Source organism: Zootoca vivipara, chromosome 14 (genome assembly GCF_963506605.1).
Source record: "Zootoca vivipara chromosome 14, rZooViv1.1, whole genome shotgun sequence".
NCBI classification, from domain to species: domain Eukaryota; kingdom Metazoa; phylum Chordata; class Lepidosauria; order Squamata; family Lacertidae; genus Zootoca; species Zootoca vivipara.
The window spans coordinates 7,536,188-7,547,015 of record NC_083289.1 but is presented as its reverse complement, the minus strand read 5'-3'; the positions used below and the strand labels follow the sequence as shown (position 1 = coordinate 7,547,015).

General features: G+C 51.2%; 1 protein-coding gene across 1 annotated transcript in view; it reads left to right on the top strand.

The window, feature by feature from the left end:
* Positions 1-4,631: 4,631 nt before the first annotated feature.
* UNC13C (unc-13 homolog C) overlaps positions 4,632-10,828 on the top strand; it is a 139,180-nt gene continuing 132,983 nt past the window's right edge. The window contains exon 1 of the mRNA XM_060282475.1: positions 4,632-4,704. The gene's annotated coding sequence lies outside the window, so the exon portion shown is untranslated. The remainder of the gene's footprint in view (positions 4,705-10,828) is intronic.

Genomic DNA, 10,828 nt, shown 5'->3' with positions numbered 1-10,828 from the left:
AGGCTCCTTGTGAGAGGAAGGTGAGATAAAATAATGCTGAGTATCAAAACAGCCCCCCAGGAGTGTGGTGCAGCCAGTGGTGAAGGAAGGGGGTGGGGGTGCAGTCCGCCCTGAGTGTCATTACTCAGGGGGGGTGTGACAAAACGAGATATATATATATATATTTAAAAGGGAGCTCACGAAACTTTTTAGGGGTGACGTGGTGGCTTAGGCGCCTGCAGGTTCCACGCTGCCTAAAACTGCAGCATGTGACTTGTGTCTGCCTCTACAGCTGCCCTACAGCTGAGGAGGAGGCGGTGGAAAGGCTCCAAGCGTTGGAGAGGCTCACCCCGCCCCCGGGGGCAGGGCACGCCCCTGCACCAGGCACCCGAGTGGCTAGCTATGCTGCTGGGTGCAGCCAACAGCCTGCGGGCTGGCCCACAAATCCACAGCTCTGGCCTGCCCCCCTGTAAGGTGTCCTTTTCTGAAAGCAGAGCCCCTTCCTTCCAAGGCACACTGCACAGGGGTGGCTTAGCTCTCTCACACACAACCAGCCATCATCACTGAATTCATACTAGGGGCTGGACACATTTTGGACATAATTCTGAATGCAAAAGAAAAGAGGCGGATGGACGTTCATTAAGGGGTGCGGGAGAGCAGGCGGTGAAGGGGGGGTGATTTTCTTCTGCGCTGCAATGTAATATTGCAGCTTGAGCCATTGTCCATCTCCAATGTTTTGCAAATGAAATTGCCATGAAGTTATTTGCTCTCCGGGGATTACTGAGCTCTTCTTGGCTTAGTTCTATCCAGCTAAGGAATCTGATGTGTAAGAAAGCTCCCTCTCCACCCCCACCCCCCCCACCCCGCCTCTCCTCAGCACACATTTTGTTCCACGTTTTGCAAGCTGGTGATACTGATGAGCTTGGAAAGTTGTCTTTTGGAGTTAAGGATCAACTCTGGTCTTAATTATGCTGACAGCGGTTGCTTTCTGTAGGGCTCCAGTGGGCTGATGGAGGCGTGGGTCCCCTCCAGCAGGTGAAGAGAAAAATTGTATTCCCTGCAAACTCTTCAGCCTCCCAGGCTAAGAGCAGAAAAAACCCAGTTTCTTTGCATCTGGAATTTCACTTATAGTAAAGCAATTTCACTGCAGCAGTGAAGCGTATAGAAATTACTCTAATTACGTAGTATAGAAATGTCATCTGTTGGTAGCTGATGCCGGATTATTTGTCTGGGGGAATAATCTCTGCTATGTATGCATGCCATGGAAGCATTTTTATTAGGAAGGCAGGAGGTTCCAGGTTCTGCCCCCTACCCAGGCAGCAATGCAGGCATTTGCAAATAACACTTTACCTCTTCATCATTTTCTTCCCACCCCTAATGCACCTAACAGTTCTCAACAGCAACGCTTTCCAGGGCCTGGGTTAAACTAGACACCAGGGAAGCAACGCCTAAGAGGTGCACTCGTGGAAATGGGTGGTTTTCAGATTGCCCACAAGTTCCTCCTGCCATGGAAACAAACTGGTCTGGTTGTCCTGGCTCCAGTCTAGTTGTTTCGTCTGTGGGCAACAAGGTCTGGTGGTCTTGATCCATTCCAAATGCTACACATATTCAGCATTTCTGATTTGTGAAGGGTGTGGGGGGGGGGAGTCAGGCCCCAATGCAGCGGTAAGGCTGCCATTCAGCCCTCGCTGTTATAACATGCTGGATTGTGATCCTGGGAGGGATCTGGAGGGGGGGGAGCCTTTTTACGAAAGACCTCGGTCAACCAGACCATAAGCAGGGACGCTGCAGATGTCAGTCAAGCTGCATTCCTCCCTCCCACCCCCACCAACTTTTGCCCAAGGAAGATGATGCCCCTCCCCTTCCAAACCTTGTTATGTGCAAACCTATAATACTCCCCAGACAAGATTTGCTAAGACCAAAATGGACAGTTGGCTGGCAAGACTAGTTCTTTATGGTCTTTTAATTCCAAGGCAGATCAATAACCTTGTAATTGACTTTAACAGATGCTCGTATATACTCCATGGGATTGTTTTATAAGCCATGAGCTGCAGAGCACCAGGCAAGAGGCGCCAAATCTCTCCCGAATTGAGCTCAGGCCTCAACACAAAAAGTACGTGGGAAGTTTCTGTAGAGGAAGGCTGAGCCGATGAGTGGCAGGAATGAAACACCACCACATATATTTCTTCTTTCTTTGGCGATCACTTGTAGCCGAGTAAGATTGTCTTCCATAAACACGATTTTAACAATGGGTCCGTAAGTGACTGTGGAGGCCAATTCTGGATCCACACGTCCTTCCACAGTGGGGACATTGGTTTCCGGGGAGGAGTTGATCATGGTGTGGATTTGCCAAGCATGCCTTCCTCTTGGCACGCTTCTCCCTTGCGTCCTGAGATTGAGTTTCTTCAAAGCCCATGACACCTTTGTTAAAGGCTGTTCTCCAATTGGAGCGCTCGCAGGCCAGTGTTTTCCAGCTGTCAGTGTTTATACTACATTTTAAAAGATTTGCCTTGAGACAGTCTTTAAACCTCTTTTATTGACCACCAGCATTACGCTTTCCATTTTAAAGTTTGGAATAGAGTAGTTGCTTTGGAAGACGATCATCAGGCATCCACACAACATGACCAGTCCAACGAAGTTGATGTTGAAGAATCATTGCTTCAACACTGGAGATCTTTGCTTCTTCCAGTACACTGATATTAGTTCGCCTGTCTTCCCAAGTGATGTGTACAATTTTTCAGAGACACTGTTGATGGAATCTTTCGAGGAGTTGGAGATGGCGTTTATAAGTGGTCCATGTTTCACAAGCATATAGTAAGGTTGGTAGTACAATAGCTTTGTAAACAAGCATTTTGGTTTCCCTGTGAATGTCCCGGTCCTCAAACACTCTGTACTTCAATCGGGAGAAAGCCACACTCGTAGAGCTCAGGCGATGCTGGATTTCGGCATCAATGTTGGCCCTTGTGGAAAGGTAACTGCCTAGGTAGGAGACGTGATCAACATTTTCCAACGTTACACCACTGAGTTGATTTGTGGTGCTGCAGAGGGGTTATTTTGTACTTGTTGGTGCAGCACTTTGGGTTTGTTGGGTGTTGAGTGATAGGCCAAGCTTTTCGTAAGCGTCTGCAAAGATATTTAGGATGGTTTGGAGGTCATCCTCTGAGCGTGCGCACACTACGTTGTCATCAGCATACTGAAGCTTTATGACGGAAGTTACGGTAATATTACTTTTTGCTTTCAGCCTGCTCAGATTGAAGAGCTTTCCATCTGTTTGATATATGATTTCTACTCCGGTGGGGAGTTTCCTGTCGACAAAGTGATAACAACACACACACACACACACACCCTCTTACATGTAACTTAAAATAAAAATCCTGGCAGTTCGTGAAACATTTTCAGACTGATAGAAGAAGAAAGAAGCTCAAAATCTGGGAGCTGGCCCCAAGAACACCATTCTGTCAACTGCATGTGACACCTGCTTCTTCAGCCTTTTCCAGGAATGTGAGACGCTGCTGTAGAACGTCTTTTGCTCATTGTTCTTTTCTTCCTGGAAGGCAGAGCCTTCTCCTCTTTTGGGTGCTCTCTATTCACTTTCTCTATTCACTTTGGAAGTGACGGGCATCACCTCCCCAAGCCTTTGCTGGTGCTAAGATCACCGATTCCCCACCCACATAGAGCTGCAGGCTTTAGAGCATGCACAGAGAACCAAAGTGGTGCAAATTCTCCCTGCACATGTTCAGAGTTGAAGACTGAATCTGTCCCAGTTCCCAGTCGGCTCTGGTGCTTTGACAGTGCAGGAGGGAACCACCTTTACAGCCCCCGGAAGAAGGATGCCTTCAGTTGGTGGTGGAGGCCTGTTGCTTTGCCTTTTAGGCACAACTGCCCTTGAGTTGCTGCTACTTTATTACATGGCTTTATCTGTCATTTCTCTCCATCTCCTGAGGTATCCCCAGATTCCCCCAAGGGCAGGAACGTGCGATACAAACGGAATGAAGAACAAAACAAGGTCTTTGGACACCTTGAACACACCTATTAAGGCAGAAGCTTCCACCGACTCCTCCATACAGTATTATATTACGGTATTGATATTTGCATCCCTAATTGTCTACTTGCTTGGGAGGGATCTGCAAGCCAGTGCTGTTTTCGGAAGGAAGCCCCCCGCCCCGCCTCCCCCCCCACGGTTTCCTCCACCTTTTCAGAAGCAGGAGAAGAGAAACCTGCAGAGCGCCCCCACCCCCTTCCAGGCAGGCCCCTGGAGCCCCGGCCTGGCCTTCGGGAGCCGCCTGGTGGGAGAGGGCGCGTAGCATCGGAAGGGGTTCCCCCACCCGCTGGCGGCACGTGGCCCTGGAGGGCCCGGCTGGTCTCGCTCTGCCGCCGGACCCGGAGCTCCCGAGGCAGCGCGGCCAGCAGGGGGAGGCGGCTGCGTCGGGGCGGCCGAGACCTCGCGGGCGGGGAGAGAGGAGGAGGAGGAGGAGGCGCCGAGGAGGCGGAGGCGCTGCAGTAGCAGCGGAGGAGGAGGAGGAAGACAGACGACGAGGCTGCCGAGGCGCGCGCTGCTCGGCTCCGCTCCGCTGTGCCAGGCGAGCAGCGAACAAGCAACTGGCTGCTGCGACGGGCGCGATGGGAGACCGAAGCGGCGCGGCGTGGACTCCTTTCCTCGGAGCCGGCCTTAGAAGCGCCCTGCTCCGGCCGCTGACAGGAGCCGCCGCCGCCGTACATTGCCCGGTAAGTCGGCGGAGGGACGGCGGAGGCTGGGCCGGGCAGTGCCGCGGAGAGACGCGCAGCTCCGGGCTCGCTCGCTGGCCTGGGAGGCGTCAAGTGGCGGCCCCGGGAGTGAGGCAAGGCAGCCGCCGAGTCCTAAGGGAACCCAGCCGCCCTCCCGGCGCGTCCCCACGAGGCGGGCAAGAGCAGCAGCGGCACACGCCTCGCCCTTGCCCGCTCTCCGCCTGCCGACGGGCAGCCTCGCCACCGGTGCCATTCCGGGCTTCTTAGCCTCCCCGCTTCGCGACCCCATGCTAGAGGCGCCCAGCCCGCCGCCGCCTCCGTCGGCTTCCAGCTCCCTCGGAGTCTCCCCTCGCGGCGGGCAGGAGGGAGGGGGAATTAAATGCCGGCGTGGGGCTGTGGGACTCTCCCACGGTGGGGGTAGTTCCCTCGACTCTTATGTGAGCTGCTGGAGTATGGAGGGGGGAGAGAACCCTTGATGGTGACTTCCAGTGTTAGTGGAGCCCCCCCTCAAATCGTCTCCGGACGGATCCACGGAGCTTTGCGAAAGAGGCTCTTCCTGAACGAGGATAAATCGAGGGCTGGCGATGGGCAGGCGGCGGTGGTGGACGGAGGAGCAACGTCGAGATGTTGCCCGATGTCAGTTTTCCCTTTGCAGGCTTGCCGAGTTTGGAGGGTCTCCTCGCCGAGGGAGAGCCGGGAGGATTCAGCGCCCCCAGCTCCCCTCCCTCCCGAAAGAGGCGATTGATGGAGCAAAATGGTTTAGTGTTGGAGCTCTCCGTCTCCTGCCGGCGAGTTGCGAAGCGGGCAATAGATCTCAGGGCGCATTAAAAGCAAGCGACGAATTAGTGAGATGGAAAGGACTCCCAATTACCCTTCGGAGTTGACTCCAAAGTAACATCACAGGAGACAAACATGCCTTCCTAAGCAGCGGAGGGTTTGCTAGGACATTGGAATGGCCCCATCTATTTGGTTCAGGTCCTTCTCCCCCTCCCCCAAAGGATAGCTGTGCACACTCATTCTGCACTCTTGTCCTCAGAAGCCTCTTTTCTCCACGTCTGGGAAACCCTGATCCTGCTGGAAGGTGCTGTCCGAGGATCTCCCCTGAGCCAGCCCCCTGAGCTTGGCCGCAGAGCTGTGGGGAGCAGGGGCCGGGCTGCTTGGCAGGAATGTGTCTCCACTGCCCGTTGTCACTGTTGGCCAGGAAAAGGGACGGTGGCAGCAGCAGCAGCAGGGTGGGACCAAGCCATCATCCTGCTGGCATGTGCCTCCCAGCCCTGTGCCCCAGCTCCTCTGCTGTCCTCAGGGTGTCTTCCCAAGAGATTCCTTCCAGCCTCTCGCTTCTGAGCGATACTAGCAAACCATGGAATGTGGCCAAAAGCTGGTTTTGAGCCTAATGTCTACCAGTCATGTGGCTGCCAACGTTGGGGCCCCAAATTCTGTTTCACATTGCGGGAGGGGGGAAACCTCCGCTACCACCAGTGTGCAAACCCAGCCTGGACCAGGAGGGGTCTGGCTTCTTCACACAGAATTGGATTTGTGGGGTGAATCCAGAAATTTTTTGGCAAGGCTCTCCTGCAGTGGCTGTTATTGCTATATCCTCTTGAGAACATGACTGGAGACACTTATCCATAATGCATCTAATTTTGGCCAGGTGTTGGACCCATGTCAGGTTTTTCTCACTAGAGTCAAAGTCGCCCCAACCCTCCTCGATGGAGCAAGCAGACCCCTGTGATCCAGTAAAGAATCCAGCCAGTATTGAGTGTATTTGCAGCATGACTCTGCAGTTAGCGGGAATTCATTGATGTGGCCTGTTCTGGTGGCAAGGTAGGGGAGACGTGGACGATATCACTTTCCCCAGAAACTTGCATCATCTTTCTCTGCGTAAACCTTGTGTTGGAGTTTGTAGGTGAGGTGGGAGCTAAAACCAGCTTTGGAACATGCTTGGAGCCAGAGGGTCAGAGCCCCAGAGTGATGCGACAACCCACAGCAGACTGTGCACCTGATCTTCTGACTTGTGGCTGCAGCGTGGTCCTGGCCTAACAGAGATGGAGGTCAGGCTCAGAGAGGGTTTCAGCTCAGATGCAGACCACTCCAGGGGCTGGTGGGTGCCTTCCTTCTGCTGTGTGGAGTTATCATTCTCCCAGCCAGTTCCTGAGCTGGTTGCTTATTTTCATCCAAGGATTTCTGCTGAAGGAGGTTGTGGGTTGGGGCTGCCTATTGATAATCCAATAACAGCTTTCTTCCCCCTCCTTGCACATGCAAGGAAAGGCCTATTTTATACCATTCTCTGGAGTGTGGCAACTGAGCCCAAAGTTCCTTCTCCTACACTTCCTTTTGTTTGCCCTGCTCAAGGCAGAGGTCAAGGTCCAGCTGGGGACTTGGCTTCCCCTATGACCACCAATACTTATCCCCTGGGTTTGGTTCTGCTGTGGGCCAGCCTGGATGGAGCCTTTCCCCCTCTGATGCCTGGGAGTTTGAAATGCATTCACCGTTGTTGTTTTCTGGGACTCGTCACATGCCTTATAAGGGTGTACCAAGAGAGACTCCCCTACATCTCTTTCCACAAGTCCTGGATATAGCCTATCTGAGGGGTGGACTACTTGGAGCACTCCAGATGTTCCTGGCTTCCAGTCTTGGTCAACCTGACCAAAGGTGGAAAAAGTATTCTTGCAACAGACTCCCCCAGCCCTGACACACACTTTCATTCAAAAGGGCTTAAGTCTGCTGAACCCTATTACTGTAGTAAAGCTGTCAATATCATGCTAATTGGGCACTGGACATCATGCCAAGAGGCATTCCTGGAAGCCCTTTGCACACTTGTTGAAACGGCAAGTGCTTTGAGCAAATGCAAAACCTCCCTTGGCCAGAATACAGTGGAACCTAGGTTTATGACTACCTCCGTTTACGAATGCTGCGGACCCGGAAGTGTTTACATCCAGGTTCCGCGGCGTTGGATGCGCAGATGCGTTCTGTGCAGCATGCGCAGACGCAATCTGAGCAGCCGCAATCTGTGCAGCGTGCGTGTGCGCAGAAGTGCTCTATCGGTGCTTCGCGCATGCGCAGAAGCGTGCCTTCGGTGAGCAAATACCTCGGCGAGCGAACGCCTCCACGGAACAGATTGCGTTTGCAAACCGAGGTACCACTGTATCCTTGGCATCCTTAGTGTCCCTCTTTTGCTTTCCCTTCTGGCTGAAGAGTGTAAATAGCACCAGAGAGAGACCCAAAAGCAGCCAAAGGGTCAACACCTCTTGGGGTGTTCCTCTTCGGCCTTTAGAAGCTTCTTCATGGCATTCCAGTTTTTAAAATATGTCCCTTTCCTAATAGGGGATAGCTGTCCCCCACTTAAAAGGACATACCCTATTGATGCATTTCCCCAAATTCCCAAAAGATCAGAGTTTCCCCAAAAAAATCACTCCCCCATTTCTTCGCTATCTAAAGCTCTTAAGCACCCCACTTGCCCCCACCCACCTGTGGCTTATCTCCCTGAATCCACCCCCTCCTCCTGTACTCATTCATTTGCCCCATATAGAAGAATTCAAAGAGGTATGCTAGCTGTCCTCCCTCAGGCCCAGTGCACTCTTCCCATGGTGGCCTTTGTCACTCAGCCAACCACTTCCATTTCAGTTGCAGGGTGCAGCTGGCCCCGGGAGCAGAACAGGGGCAGGATTGGCAGCCCCTGCTACTGCAGATCCCCGTTCGTTCCCCCAAATGAGCCAAGGGGATTTCTTTCCCTGAAAGAAGCACATGAAGTTGGCCTGGCCAAGCTTTGGCAGAGTCATCTTGCCTGCCCTGTTGGGGAGAACATAGCGGGGAAGCCGGGGCCACACAGTGAGGAGTGGGTGGGTAGGAGCCCAGAAGCACATGGGTGAGAGGGAGACAATGCCCAAGGGCAGCACAAGTGAGCAGGGAAGCAGCAGCCTCTCCCATCAGTAAAAAGAGAGATTTCCTAGGTAGAAACACCACACAGCTCCCTTTTAAATCTAAATAGTTGTTTTAATCTATGAGGCTTTTCCACTTGATTGAGAGATGTGCAAAATAAAAATGTCATTAAAAAAAGAAAATTAAAATGTCATCCTGAGCATCACTTCCAGCGACACCCCTACGGTCAGGATGAGTCAGTTTAGAAGCATCTTATTCAGAAACTCCCATTGAAGTCCCATTTTTTGGTTATTTGAAGGCTCTTGACCACATGGAATGCCAAGAGCCACCAGGGTCCAGCACAGACTGCCGAGGCCACCTCATTCCTGCCCTTCTGTTGCTGCATCCTCATGTTACTGTCTTTTTCAAATGGCGAGTGCCCATCAAAGACCTCATAACCTGTACTTCTGTCTCTTGCTGATGCTCAGCTCTGCATCCCGCTGTAAGTTCTGGCGGGTGGAATTCATTTTGTTGTACATGGAGTTTGTGCTACCAAATGAGAACTGTGTGCCGATGAGCTTCTCTGAGATCTGGCTTGGATTTCTTGACTCCTTATTGACTTCTGTGCTCCACTGAACTCTCCTTAATCTTTCCCATGGTTAGCAAAGCACGAATGGGTTGGGGGCTGGGCTGGGAGCAGCTAGATGTATGCAATCTCTGCCTTTCTCCTGGGCCTTCCAAGCCTTGTGGCTAAATTGCAAGCACCGGTAGGTCCGTTCTGGGAAGCTGCTTGCAGCAGAACAAATGAGATATTTATGAATGAGCTGTTTTGACTCAGACAATCATTTCAGGTGTTCAAGTGTTTACAAGACAAATGCTTTGAAACCATATTTAAAAATCTTGGTACTAAACACTGTTATCTTAATTGCAAAAATCAATACAAAAGCATTAACAACCTGCATTAAAATAGTGGGGAAAGGATAAATCTCAAGGATTAATATTATCCACAGGGTTGACAGGACAAGACTGTAACAGCTTCGGAGGGGGGTGGGGGATTGTCAGCAGCCTTGCTAGTCTGGCAGCAAAAACAGCCCAAAGGCCTTCCGACACCTGGAAGGCAGACATGCTGCTTATTGCGTAAGCTTTGTGGACACCCGTGTCCGCTTCATCAGAAGCAAGCTTGTTTCCTGATACATTTGTGCGTCTTGAAGGGTCTTTTGCTTGCTTCCTGCATGGCCTGAGAGCCACCGTTCTTTCACTGCCTGCAGTTGCACATTGCATAACCATCCTTTGCATCGCAGGAGTCAGCGGCGGTGCCTGGCTGCAGGAAGTGCTCTTTGGCTGCTCTCGTTCTAGCCGATGCGAAGGGCAGAACAGCTGAACTGTAAGAATCCATAGGCAGAGGGGGAAAGCACCAGACAAGCTGGCAACTGGCTGAGTTTGCAGAAAGGTATCTCAGGGTCCAAAAACTTTAGGGTGTCTTTTTAAAAAAAAAAAGAAAGTTACGCACATACAAGTATTCCTACACATCCTCTGCGCACTCCTCAAAGCAATTACTTGTAGAATAGAATAGAATAGAATAGAAAAGAATAGAATAGAATAGAATACTTTATTGTCATTGTACATAGTACAACGAAATTGAATGCCATCCCATAAAAAAACAATATAAAAACACAATTACAGCCACACACACATACACACCCATCACAACTCCCCGGGATCATATTATTTAGTTACAGCATTTAAGATGGTTACAGCTCTTGGATAGAAACTTTTTAAAATCTATTTGTTCTTGATTTAATTGTCTCCTGCCCAAAGGCAACGGTGCAAAAAGACTATATCCAGGATGAGATGAATCCTGTAGAATATTATTTGCTTTTTTAAGGTAACAGGAGTTGTATAGTTCATCCAGAGATGGGAGAGGATGACCGATAATCTTTTGGGCTGTGGTTATGACCTTCTGGAGCACTTTCCTATCCATGACTGTGCAGCTGGAAAATCGAGCAAAGATACAGTATGTAAGAATGCTCTCTATGGAGCCTTGGTAGAAGGACACCAGCAGTCTCTCACTCAGCTTGTTCTTTTTAAAAGTCTGAGGAAATATATTCTCTGTTGGGCCTTCTTCGCCAGAGCAGTGGTATTTGCGCTCCAGGTCATACTCTGCTCGATGCTAACACCCAAAAACTTAAATACAGCCACCCTCTCCACCCGGTCCCCACCAATATACAGGGGCTGAATGTCCGGCTTTTTCTTCCTGTAGTCCACC